The 14,488-nt window shown below is 34.5% G+C and overlaps 1 pseudogene; it reads left to right on the top strand.

Annotated features, from left to right (window-relative positions):
* The first annotated feature begins 9,017 nt into the window (after positions 1-9,017).
* LOC144369534 (large ribosomal subunit protein eL24 pseudogene) lies at positions 9,018-9,556 on the top strand (annotated as a pseudogene).
* The last annotated feature ends 4,932 nt before the right edge of the window (positions 9,557-14,488 follow it).

Raw genomic sequence — 14,488 nt, 5'->3', positions numbered from 1 at the left:
GCGGCCTGCTGAGGGGCAGGCCTGCTCCCTCCCCCAGTGCCTGCAAGGTAGGTGGGACTGTGATCACTGGTATATCAGGCCCAGCGGCCTGCTGAGGGGCAGAACCGCCCCCTCCCCCAGCACCTGCAAGGTAAGCGGACCTGCGACCCATCGGCAGGTCAGGCCCAGCAACCTGCAGAGTGACAGAGCTGCCCCACGTGCCGCAGGATAGGTGGATCTGCGACCAACCGGCAGAGCAGACCTAGTGGCCCGCCAGCGTGGTAGACAGATCACCACAATTGGAGGAGGATCACAGCTACTACCTGCTCTGCAAGGGAGATTTTTCAACTATACAAGAGCAATATAAATAAATAGAGGGATAATTTCAAAAACAAACAGTTTTACCAAGCAGAAAGAAATGCGAGCAGTATGAAAAGACAAGGAACGAAAGGACCACAAGCAATGCAGGTCAACTCAACTCTAGAAGAAGTAATAGCTACAACAGATGGAATGTCAGATAAAGAATTCAAGATTTACATGCTTCAGATGATCTGGAGTCTCAAGGAAGACATGAGATAGAAATCAGACAATGAAAGATCACTTTGACAATGAATTACATAAACAAATCCAAGAAGCAAAATATCAATTACACAGGGAGATAGAGGTAATAAAAAACAAACAAATAGAAATCCTAGAAATGCAGGAAACAATAAACCAACTTAAAAACTCAATTGAGAATACTACCAGCAAAGTAGAACACTTAGAAGATAGAACATCAGACAATGAAGACAAAGTATTTCAACTTGAAAAGAACATAGACAGCCCAGCAAGACTGTTAAGAAACCATGAGCAGAACATCCAAGAAATATGGGATAACATAAAAAGACCAAACTTAAGAGTCATTGGGATACAGGAAGACATAGAGGTCCAAACCAAAAAAATAAACAATCTATTCAATGAAATAATACGAGAAAACTTCCCAGACTTGAAGAATGAGACAGAATCCCAAATCCTAGAAGCCTACAGGACGCCGAATGTGCAAAACCATAAGAGATCCACACCTAGACACATTATAATGAAGATGCCCAACATACAGAATAAGGAGAGAATTTTAAAAGCTACAAGAGAAAGGAAGCAAATTACATTTAGGGATAAACCAATCAGGATAACAGCTGATCTTTCAACACAGACTCTGAAAGCTAGAAGATCCTGGAATAACATATTTCAAACACTGAAAGAAAATGGGTTCCAACCAAGAATTGTGTATCCGGCGAAATTAAGTTTCAGGATGGAAGATGAAATTAAAACCTTCCACGATAAACAAAAGTTAATAGAATTTGCAGCTAGAAACCATCTCTTCAAAAAATCCTTGGCAAAACTTTACAGGAAGAGGAAATGGAAAACAACAATGAAAACCAACAGTGGGGTGTAGGACAGTAAAGGGGGAAAAATAATCAAAGAGGAAAACAAATCAGGTTTAGTAGCATTAATAAACAAATATGGCTGGAAGAACAAACCATATCTCAATAATAACCCTAAATGTTAATGGCTTAAACTCACCAATTAAGAGACACAGGCTAGTTGAATGGATCACAAAACAAGACCCAACAATATGCTGCCTACAGGAGACGCATTTGATAGGAAAAGATATACATAGACTTAAGGTGAAAGGTTGGGAAAAATCATATCACTCATATGGACTGCGGAAACAATCAGGAGTGTCCATACTCATATTAAATAAAATATATTTCAAGCCAAAGTTAATCAAAAGGGATAAAGAGGGACACTACATACTACTCAAGGGAACCATACACCAACAAGACATAACAATCATAAATATATATGCCCCAAACAACGGTGCTGCTATGTTCATCAAGCAAACTCTTCTCAAGTTCAAGAGTCTAAAAGACCACCATACAATAATCATGGGAGACTTCAACACACCTCTCTCACCACTGGACAGATCTTCCAAACAAAAGTTGAATAAGGAAACTATAGAACTCAAAAACACAATTAACAACCTAGACTTAATTGACATATATAGAATATACCACCCAACATCAAGCAGTTACACTTTTTTTCTCAGCAGCACATGGATACTTCTCAAAAATAGATCATATATTATGTCACAGGGCAACTCTTAGACAATATAAAGGAGTAGAGATAATACCATGCATTTTATCTGATCATAATAGAATAAAACTGAAAATCAATGATAACAGAAGGAAGGAAAAATCATGCATAACTTGGAGAATGAACAATAGGTTACTGAATGATCAATGGGTTTGAGAAGACATCAAGGAGGAAATTAAAAAATTCTTAGAGTTAAATGAAAACACAGACACAACATATCGGAATTTATGGGACATATTGAAAGCAGTTCTAAGAGGAAAATTCATTGCTTGGAGTTCATTCCTTAAAAAAAGAAAAAAACAACAAATAAATGATCTCATACTTCATCTCAAAATCCTAGAAAAAGAAGAGCAAAACAACAGCAAAAGAAGTAGAAGGCAAAAAATAATTAAAATCAGAGCTGAAATTAATGAAATCGAAACAAAAGAAACAATTGAAAACATGGACAAAACTAAAGGTTGGTTCTTTGAAAAAATAAATAAAATTGACAGACCCTTAGTCATGCTAGCGAAGAGAAGAAGAGAGAGAACTCAAATTACTAGCATACGGGATGAAAAAGGCAATATCACAACAGACACTTCAGAAATACAGAAGATAATCAGAAATTATTTTGAATCCTTATAAATAGATAGAAGGCAAATAGAAGATAGTGAAGGCATCAATAAATTTCTTAAGATAGTGAAGGCATCAATAAATTTCTTAAGTCATATAATCTGCCCAGATTGAGTCAGGAGGATATAGACAACCTAAACAGACCAATATCAATTGAGGAAATAGAAAAAACCATCAAAACATTACCATCTAAGAAAAGCCCAGGACCGGATGGGTATACAGCAGAGTTTTACAAAACCTTTAAAGAGGAACTAATACCAATACTTTTCAAGCTATTTCAGGAAATAGAAAAAGAAGGAGAACTTCCAAATTCATTCTATGAGGCCAACATCACCCTGATTCCAAAACCAGACAAAGACACTTTAAAGAAAGAAAACTACAGACCAATATCTCTAATGAACCTAGATGCAAAAATCCTCAATAAAATTCTGGTGAATCAGATACAAAAACATCAAAAAAATTGTGCACCATGATCAAGTAGGATTCACCCCTGGAATGCAAGGCTGGTTCAATATACGAAAATCAATAAATGTTATTCATGACATCAATAGACTTAAAAATAAGAACCATATGATCATCTAGATAGATGAGGAAAAAGCATTCTACAAAGTACAGCATCCCTTTATGTTCAAAACTATCGAAAAACTAGGAATAACAGGAGCATACCTCAACATTGTAAAAGCAATCTATGCTAACCCTCAGGCTAGCATCATTCTGAATGGAGAAAAATTGAAGGCATTCCCTCTAAAATCTGGAACAAGACAGGGATGCCCTCTCTCACCACTTCTGTTCAACATAGTTCTCGAAACACTGGCCAGAGCAATTAGAGAGACGAAAGAAACTAAAGGCATAAAAATAGGAAAAGAAGAACTTAAATTATCACTATTTGCAGAAGACATGATTCTATACCTAGCAGACCCAAAAGGGTCTACAAAGAAACTATTAGAGCTAATAAATGAATTCAGCAAAGTGGCAGGATATAAAATCAACACGCATAAATCAAAGGCATTTCTGTATATCAGCGACAAATCCTCTGAAATGGAAATGAGGACAACCACTCCGTTCACAATATCCTCAAAAATAATAAAATACTTGGGAATCAACCTAACAAAAGATGTGAAAGACTTATACAATGAAAACTACAGAACCCTCAAGAGAGAAATAGAAGATCTTAGAAGATGGAAAAATATACCCTTTCATGGATAGGCAGAACTAACATCATCAAAATGGTGATATTACCAAAAGTTCTCTATAGGTTTAATGCAATGCCAATCAAAATCCCAATGGAATTTTTTGTAGAAATAGAGAAAGCAATCATGAAATTCATATGGAAGAATAAAAGACCCAGAATAGCAAAAACAATGCTAAGCAGGAAGTGTGAATCAGGTAATATACCAATACCAGATTTCAAACTATACTATAGAGCAATAGTAACAAAAACAGCATGGTACTGGTACCAAAACAGGTGGGTGGACAAATGGAACAGAATAGAGGACACAGAAACCAACCCACAAAATTACAACTTTCTTATATTTGATTAAGGGGCTAAAAGCATGCAATGGAGGAAGGATAGCATCTTCAACAAATGGTGCTGGGAAAACTGGAAATCTATATGCAACAAAATGAAACTGAATCCCTTTCTCTCGCCATGCACAAAAGTTAACTCAAAATGGATCAAGGAGCTTGATATCAAATCAGAGACATGGCATCTGATAGAAGAGAAAGTTGGCTACGACCTACATGCTGTAGGGTCGGGCTCCAAATTCCTCAATAAGACACCCATAGCACAAGAGTTAACATCTAGAATCAACAAATGGGACTTACTCAAACTAAAAAGTTTTTTCTCAGCAAAAGAAACAATAAGAGAGGTAAATAGGGAGCCTACATCATGGGAACAAATCTTTACTCCTCACACTTCAGATAGAGCCCTAATATCCAGAGTATATAAAGAACTCAAAAAATTAGACAATAAGATAACAAATAACCCAATCAACAAATGGGCCAAGGACCTGAACAGACACTTCTCAGAGGAGTACATACAATTAATCAACAAGTACATGGAAAAATGCTCACCATCTCTAGCAGTCAGAGAAATGCAAATCAAAACCACCCTAAGATACCATCTCACTCCCGTAAGATTGGCAGCCATTATGAAGTCTAACAACAACAAGTGCTGGCGAGGTGTGGGAAAAAGTGTACACTTGTACATTGTTGGTGGGATTGCAAATTGGTGCAGCCAATTTGGAAAGCAGTATGGAGATTTCTTGGAAAGCTGGGAATGGAACCACCATTTGACCCAGCTATTTCTCTTCTCGGTCTATTCCCTAAAGACCTAAAAAGAGGATGCTACAGGGAAACTGCTACATCAATGTTCATAGCAGCACAGTTCACAATAGCAAGACTGTGGAACCAACCTAGATTCCCTTCAATAGACGAATGGATAAAAAAAATGTGGCATCTATACACAATGGAGTATTACTCTGCATTAAAAAATGACAAAATCATAGAATTTGGAGGGAAATGGATGGCATTAGAGCAGATTATGCTAAGTGAAGCTAGCCAAGCCCTAAAAAACAAATGCCAAATGTCTTCTTTGATATAAGGAGAGTAACTAAGAACACACTAGGGAAAAAGAGCACGAGAAGAAGACCAACATTAAACAAAGATGAGAGGTGGGAGGGAAAGGGAGTGAGAAGGGAAATCACATAAAAATGGAAGGTGATCCTCAGGGTTATACAAAATTACATATAAAAGGAAAGGAGGGGTAAGACAAGATAATACAAGTGGAAGAAATGATTTACAGTAGAGAGGGTAGAGAGAGAAGATGGGAGGGGAGGGGAGGGGGGATAGTAGAAGATAGGAAAGGTAGCAGAATACAACAATTACTAATAGGGCATTATGTAAAATTGTGGATGTGTAACTGACGTGATTCTGCAATCTGCATTTGGGGTAAAATTGGGATTTCCTAACCCACTTCAATCTAATGTATGAAATATGATATGTCAAAAGCCTTGTAATGTTTTGAACAACCAATAAAAAAAAGAAAAAAAAGAATAAAATCCTGCTTTACATAGAGGGTAGTAGATTGACTTAAAGCACGTTAATAAAAGTCCTGCTGCAATCAAATACTCCTATTTTCCTTCCAAGAATCCAGATAAATATGAACAAATATTTCATTTGTATTTCCATAAGAAATACCTTCTATCCTCAAGATGAAATTGGAATCTCAGCAGACACATTTCTGCTTTGCCTTTACATTGTCACTGTCTTTGTGGTACCCAAACCCAGGATTACTGACCTCCCAATCACCCACATGACTGTAACACACATCCTCATGCTCCTTACACATGGGACTTTTGGTATCTACAGATTTTGGAGAAGTGTAGGATAGTTCATGTCAGTTCCAATGTCTTCCTGGCCTAGGTCATGAGGGGACTCTCCATCTGTACCACCCACATGCTGGGTGTGCTTTAGGCCATCACCATCTGTGGCTCCTAGTTGCCCTGCTTCAAATTGAAAACCACAAATGCCCTCCAGTGGCTAATTGTTTTCTTATTAATCCTCACCATCTCCACCTATACCAATCCAGTTTTTTTAATACTGTGGCCAGACCAAATAAAATGCAGCCTTGTCTTCTATTTCTCACTGACCACTGTTCCTTTCAGCTCATAAACTACAAACACGGGTTGCTCTTTTTTTTTTTTTTTTGCACTGATGGCATTCAGTGATCTCTAGTTTTGAGGCTGTATGGTTCTTTCAAGAAGATACATAACAATAATCTTTCATAGATGTAAACAACAATCATGTTTTTTCAAAGCTTCAGATTTACTCCATAAATTTCCCCCCCCAAAAAAAGCAATTCATGCCCTTCTGCTGCCCATTATGTGTTTTGACATCCAGTATTGTTTGAACTCCATCATCTTACTGTTAATAAGCACAGTGTGAGCAACTTATCTCATCTTGAGATGTCCTCAAAGGCTTGGTATCAATGGTGATGGCATGCTCAGTCCTTTTGTGCTGATTTATGCTGACACTCAAATAATAAATCTATGCAAATTAAATGGAGAAAAAAGTCTGCTTCTGACAAAACTGATCAAAAGCAACTTTGTCATTCTTATAAAATATTATATATTTCAGAAAATTTTACCTCTTATAAAAATCAATAAAATAGAATTAAAATTTTCTATTACAACAATGTTATCTAAATAGATAACAAATAGTATGTGAAAATTTTTTTCTGTATATGGATTAGTTTTTTCAACATTTGCATTAATTTTCACTGTATCTTACACCATTTGTGTATCATAAAGTTTTATGAACTTTTTATGTAAATTTTTATGTACTTTGTATCTTAGACACTCATATTTGGTCTATGTTATTTGTCTTCCTGCTTTAAATTTTCTGATATTTCTTTCAGTGGAATTCTATTAGAGGAATATTGATGCTTTTCTCTTTTTGTCTATTAATATGCAAATGCTCATATCAAAGCTACTCAGGAGTCTGCAGTAGTATTGCAAGTTTGTGGAAACCTTGGGTAACTTAGTAAGATTCTGTGAACACAACAGGTAGAAGATGGATCTTGTTGGTGGACCACCTTAGAGGTTCACTTCCCTATACAAAACTACTACAACAACTAACTGAACAACAGAAATACAATAAATACCATGAAAGAGTACTTCATGAACAAGAGAATGCCGGCACTATTTTAAAAATAGAAGTGTTGGTCACCATGTGAACCAATTAGAAGCCACACACTTCGGTTCAGAATATAAAAAATAGTATATAGGTATAAAAAAGAATTTGATGATTACTAAAATTTTAAACAGAATTATCACATGACCTACCAATTTTATTTCTAGCTATATTTTCAAATGAACTGAAAACAGATATTCAAACACTTGAACACGAATACAAATGACATCACCATTTCCATTAGAAGATATATGAAAATCTAAATTTTCATTAAGAATGGAAAACAAATGTGTCTATGTATTTATATGTATTCTTGTCTGAATAAGCACATGTACATATATATGTTCATATTCATATATCTATATCTCTTTATAGCTTCCATATATGTTTGAATATTATTCTGCAATAAAAATGAAATTCTGTTACAAGTCACCATGTTGACAAATCTCAAAAATATTAAGAAAAGTAGACAAAATCAGACATGAAATTTCACCTGTGCTATAACTACATTTATATTAAATATTCAATATTTGTAAATCATAGAGTTTGAAAGGAGAGAGTTTGTTGCCAGGGGCTTGGAAGGCATTTAAGGGAGTGTTGATTAACTGATTATATAATTTATTTTCAGTAATTGAAATGTTTAAATCAAAATAATTGTTGTAATTATAACCACAAAAGTATAAATGTCACTACTTATTTTTTTAGCTCTTTTATGAAAATTGAACCTCAATAACACCAATAAGGAAAAAAAAATCTTTAAAACACTGAAGTCTATACAGTCATAGCTAGAGGTGACAGAAATGAACTATGAAACTGGTCATAACTTTCTTATTCTTGTATTGGAGCACATGACCACAGTAACTACATTATGTAGAACCACAAAAATAGAATCCTAGATACAATGAGTTATATTCTATGTATGTATAATATGCCAAAATATATTCTATCATCATGCATATCTAAAAAGAACAAATAAAAAAAAACTATAGATTTATAGTCACCCACATGTACTCTGCATCACCAAACTAAAGCATGGATGGTAACACTGGATACTAGAAATCAAGAGCCTTCTCTGTGTCAGGCAGTATTCTTGATTCATTATTCACTTTGTCCTTATATTTCAAGTATCATGAGTCCTGATTGGAAGACTTCTGATCTTACAGATGAGTAAACTAAGTTTGAGGGATGACTGATTTTTCCAAGATCACTGTCTATGCAGACTAAGGTTCTGACAATTAATTTGTGTGGTGTCCAATTTACTGTATCATGTATCACAATACAAAGTCAGGATTTTATGTTTGTTTTGTTTTGTTCTGTTTTTTGTTTTTGTTTTATTTTGTACCCCCCCCCTTGGAGGAGGAAACAAGAGGTAGAAATACAACAGGGCACCAAGAACCATCTGCATAAACTATCAATGTTAAAAACTTAATTGTGATCATTGTTACACTGGTAAATAGGTATCTGCAAACATGACAATGTATGAATTATATGTGTATAGTTTATTGTATTTCAGTATTACCCTAATACAATTGTTTTAAATTTGAATGAAAGAAATAAATATATTCCTCAGAAAAAAAAATATATTTGGAAAGCATAGGGAAAGATGCTGAATATTATATGTCATTAAGAAATTACAGAGCAGCCACCACCATGAAGGTCAAGCTGTGCAGTTTTAGTGGGTACAAGATATACCCCATATACAGGAGTCACTATGCAAGGACTGACGGAAAGGTTTTCCAATTTCTTAATGCAAAATATGAGTTGGCTTTCTTATCCAAGAGGAATCCTCAGCAGCTAAACTGTACTGTCCTCTACAGAAGAAAGCACAAAAAAAGCCAGTCAGAAGAAATTAAAAAGAAGAGAACCCAACCTGAAGCCAAATTTCAGAGGGCCATCACTGGTGCATTCCTTATGAATATCATGGCCAAGAGGAATCAGAAACCAGAAGTTTAAAAGGCTCAATGAAAGCAAGCTCTTAGGCTGCCAGGCAAGCAAAACAAACAAACAAACAAAAAGGCTAAGCAGGCATTTAAAAAGATGGCAATGGCTGCTGCTAAGACTCCCACAAAGGCAACACCTCAGAAAAAGACTGTGAAACCTGAGACGTTTTCTGCTCCCCAAGTTGGTGGAAAATGGTAAATTGGCAGATGAGATTTTAAAATAAAGATGTAACCCTTTTAATTGAAAAAATGTTAAAATAAGGCAATAAAGATGTATTATTTAATGCTAGCTTTGCTTTGATGTGTTTAGGACACACTACAGCAACTGAAAGTAGTGGAATCTTGCATAGATTTAATCCAAGTTTACTATTCAAATGCTCTTTTCCTGTCATTTATCTATCCATGACGGGCACATTTGTTTTTTTATTGGGTTTGACTTATACATTGGGACCCCCCTTCTCCCACCATTTGCTATTATCTGATTTGATGGTGCCAAAAATTGATAGCTGTATTAATCTCTTACTCTCAGAAAATAGCATCCCCCTTTGTATTTTGGCTATATATTCTGTCTCTGAAACCAGGGACACTGAATAAGAGTATATTTTACCTATTCCCAGTCCTAGTTTGTTGAGCTAGGACTTTTGAAAGAGCTGTGCCAAATAAAATAAAACTGCTCAGTAGCCTTATGATCAATAAATGTGTAATGAGATAAAAAAATTATAATTTGTGAACAGGTTTGTACTCTATAGATGTCTTTATTATCTGCCCAACTGTGCTGAGTTTCAAGGATACAACAATGCATAAGCCATGTCTTAAACAAGCTTTCTCAAGGTAAAATTACGGTGCATGTCAACATTTTCTTCATCCCCAATTATCCAAGTTAATGGATTACTAATTTTCTTTCTTGTGCATGTAAAATTCAGGCATTATTCTAATTGTTGGGTATAATAAATAGGCTTGGGGAGAAAAAAAAGAAATTACAAATTAAACAGAATTATAAAAATTTATAAAATTTTATACCTGACAATATCAAAAGCTGTCAAAGATAGGGAACAAGAAGAACTCTCATACATTGCTGTTGAGATAGCAAAATTGGACAGCAACTCTGGAAGACAGTTTGGTAGCTTCTTAAAAATCACAATATACACTTAATATGGCCCGCTAATTGTATTTCTCAGTGTTAATTCGATGGAATTGAAAGCTATGTCCACATACAAGTGTCCACAAAACCAAGATACAAAGGTCCACAACTTCTTCACTCATGATTGCCAAGAAAAGAAAGCAGCTAAGAGAGATTTCAGTAGCCATTTACCTCTTATTAATGTAAACACTTTGATACATCCAAACACTGGAGGGTCACTCAAAAAATTTCATAAAATGAATTTACTATCAAACATGAATACACATGGAGGCATCATTAATACATATTGCCAGAAAGAATATATTGTCTAAAATGCCATATTCGTGTCATTCCAAATTTATGACATTCTGGAAAACTCAAACATTAAAAATGGTAAACATTGCCAAGAAATCAGCCAGAGTAGATGTTAAAGAGGTGAAGAACAGGAACTTTTGGCATGGTGAAGCAACTCTGAAAGATGCCATTATGATGAAAATTAACATTATTCTTTCTCAATGCTTTAAAAATTGTAAAATTTATTAATATATAACTAAATTATTGCCATTAATAATTATTTTGTACCATCACTATTGGCAAAATATTTTGATTTTGTACTTACATCAAATGTTTGTCAGTAATATACAAAAAAATATTAGTAGAAACTCTGAATAGGGAAGGCATATGGGAACATGGTCCTATATGATTCATTTTTCTGTAAATCTACAACTCTCCTTAAAATAAAGTCTGTTCGGGGCTGGGGATGTGGCTCAAGCGGTAGCGCGCTCGCCTGGCATGCGTGCGACCCGGGTTCGATCCTCAGCACCACATACCAACAAAGATGTTGTGTCCACCGAGAACTAAAAAAATAAATATTAAAAATTCTCTCTCTCTCTCTCTCTCTCTCTCTCTCTCTCTCTCTCTCTCTCTCTCTCCCCTCTCACTCTCTCTTTAAAAAAAAAAATAAAAAAATAAAGTCTGTTCATTAAAACAATCAAAGAAGGCTTGGTGATATTTCTAGCCTCAAAAATATCTGGCCCTAGAACTGGCCCTCAACAATAATATTTGTACTGATAATTAATAATTTCCAACAACCCTTTCTTTCTTTCTTTCTTTCTTTCTTTTTTTGACATTTTTCTGCAAAGTTTTGCTGATATTTTCCAACAAGAAATTCAAGAAAATCTATTTTTTTCTGTTTTAATTATCTTCTTAGAGAACAGTGAACATAAGCCCTTAGTGAATAAACTAGTACCTTACATTAAAAAGATGCTTATACATCAATAAAAATAATTATTTATCACTCTGCTCCACAGATAGTAAATCATAAAATACTAATAAAAAGATGTTCTAAACTTATTTTACTAAACTCATATTCATGAGAAAATTATCTGATATATTTTTTAAGTCCACCTCACTTCCAATACGCTACCTATAAAATGAGATTACTTTCTTTTTCTTACCCAATATACTTCTGGTTGAAATAAATGAAGATAGTCCAAGTAAAGGGGTTTGATGATACACATTAAGGGGCAGATAAATTGTGGGTGATATTACTGAGAAACACAGTCCTATTGATCAGATAAATAATAGGCATTTGGTGATACTGGGAGCTCCATAATCTTTTTTCATTTTTTAAAATAATACTTAACACTTCCCATGTTGATCTTCCAATTCTGAGCTATGGTAGTTACTAACACTAACCTACCAGAAACAGATAACATGGTCTGTGAGTCATATCTTTCCAGATCAAGTTCCATTATGCTCACAACAATATTTAGTAGAGTTGGATATGATCAGGGCCAGTCAGGACCTTCCCTTACATTTCTCAGACAAGGTTAACAGAGAAGAGGTTCTCATTTTGGTTTCTAGAATGGGAAATAGAAAATCCTGCATGACTGGCATCAGTATTTTTTTCCACAGTTTTTAAACTACATGCTCATGGACAAGCTGGACTGTACAGTAGCTGAAGAAATTATCTTCAAGCACAGATTGGTTCATAATGACAATGTATATCTGCTAAATATTCAATATGATAAGGGTGAGAGAATGAGAAGATAGACTACAATGGAAAGGGGAAATTGAAAGAAAAACTGGCTGCATCAGGAAGAAGGTGCTTTAACCTATCTCCATTCCCAAATGAGAAAAACCATTAGTTAAATTTCTTCCTTCCTTTCTCTCTTGTCTACTTTCTTCCTTCCTCATTTCATTGGTTATTTTCTTATTTTTTCTCATTTTCCATCCCTTCCTTCATTTCTTTCTAAGAGAAGATGTCTCAGTTCATTCTTCATATTTACTTCTCAGAAACAAGTCATTTGGAAAATAAAGCTCTATGAGAAGCATATCCATTTATATAGGGTATCATTACTCTAAACTGTTTTCAATTGAAAGACCTGAAAATATATTGTAAGAGTATACGCACTCACATGAAACATTAGTTTGGGATTTATAAAAATTTATATTCTTATACACCAAGCCATATATATCTGGGGTATAGTGAGAGGCCTTACATTGTTTTGCTAGGAACACAAAAAAAAAAAAAAAAAAGAAAAAGAAAAAAAAAAGAAAAAGAAACATGGCAACAGAAATAAAAACCAAATTATTTTCTATCACATTACTGACTTTTCTGTAATAAAAGCAGTTTATGATAATTTAAAATTATTTTGTCTTTTCTTGAAAAATATTTAAAATTTCAAATGAATTTTTACTTATTTTTTACCCAAATACCAAAGAATGATTTTGTTCACTGAAAACTTTAAAGAAATATGTTTTTCAAAGACAATTTAAATTCATTTCATGAATGACAGCAGACTTTGGGTGTTCAAGTAAAGTAAGCATTTTCTTTTCTTTTTTTTGATGGATATTTATTTATTCATTTATTTATATGTGGTGCTGAGAATAAAACCCAGTATCTCACACATGCTAGGCAAGTGCTCTACCACTGAGTCCCAACTTCATCCTCTACATATATACTTTTTGCTTGTATTATTGTACATAATAGTTGGGTTTGTTTTTACATAATCATAAATGCATGGGATATAATTTACTCCATTTCAGGCTCCAGTTCCTCCTCTTCTCTCCCTTCTCCTTCTCCCTAGTCTCCTTCCTCTACTCTTAAAGTAAGCATTTTGTATAGAAGGTTTTTTTTGGTAATTTTAAAGAGAAAGGTAATTGGATCATCAGAGTACAACTTTGCCCCAAATATCTCAATCCATACATTGATATCAGGATGGCCAAAGCTTGGGAAAAAAAGAAAAATTTTCTTGAAGAAAACTCAAAGTCCTGGGTACCTACTTTGTACCCATGAGTCTTTCAGGCACTGAGTGACTATTCTAGATGAGGCACCAGAGTTAAGGAATACTGCAGCATTATTCAAAGTGTAGCCATTTATCTGAGAAGACTTTCTGTTATTACTGAATTTATTCATGGGAAATTGTCATTTTCCTTTCTCAGTCATAGATGTCTGAAGAACAGTTTAACAAGTTCAACTTGAAAGTTTCTTCTACCACAGCCTGGTTTATTAGTTTCCCTTGAAATGAAGAATTTTTATTGAATTTATTAAAAATATGTGTGTAAACTATTGCCTTCTATTCTGTCCTCAGCAGCAAGAGAACTGATGGTCTATTTGCTTAACTTCATTGCTTTCTACAAAACATCTCTAGGCTTCACATTTGAATTTCCAGCTAAATTCAGCATGATGTTTATGATAGTGCTTCCCTTATTTTCCTATTTCTTAACACTGTGATTTTCTTATATTCTCCTACTTTACAAACACGTAAATATTTTACTATAGTAATTATCCAAATGTGTGTGCGTGCACGAAAATTTTTGATTCCACTTCTCATGGAACTTAGCTTTTAATTCAGAAGCATTTCATGATATACATCCTGCTCCCATGGGACTCTGTCACTTTCCTTGAGTGATCCTCATGTGTTTTATTTATTTCAAAGCTTTTTACCTTTATTTCAGGAGCATTATGTCAAGAGTATGAATAACATTAAATTCCATTGGAAATAAA

The sequence above is a fragment of the Ictidomys tridecemlineatus genome, chromosome 12 (genome assembly GCF_052094955.1).
Source record: "Ictidomys tridecemlineatus isolate mIctTri1 chromosome 12, mIctTri1.hap1, whole genome shotgun sequence".
Taxonomy (NCBI): domain Eukaryota; kingdom Metazoa; phylum Chordata; class Mammalia; order Rodentia; family Sciuridae; genus Ictidomys; species Ictidomys tridecemlineatus.
The sequence above is the reverse complement of the archived record's forward strand: the minus strand, read 5'-3'. Positions and strand labels throughout refer to the sequence as shown.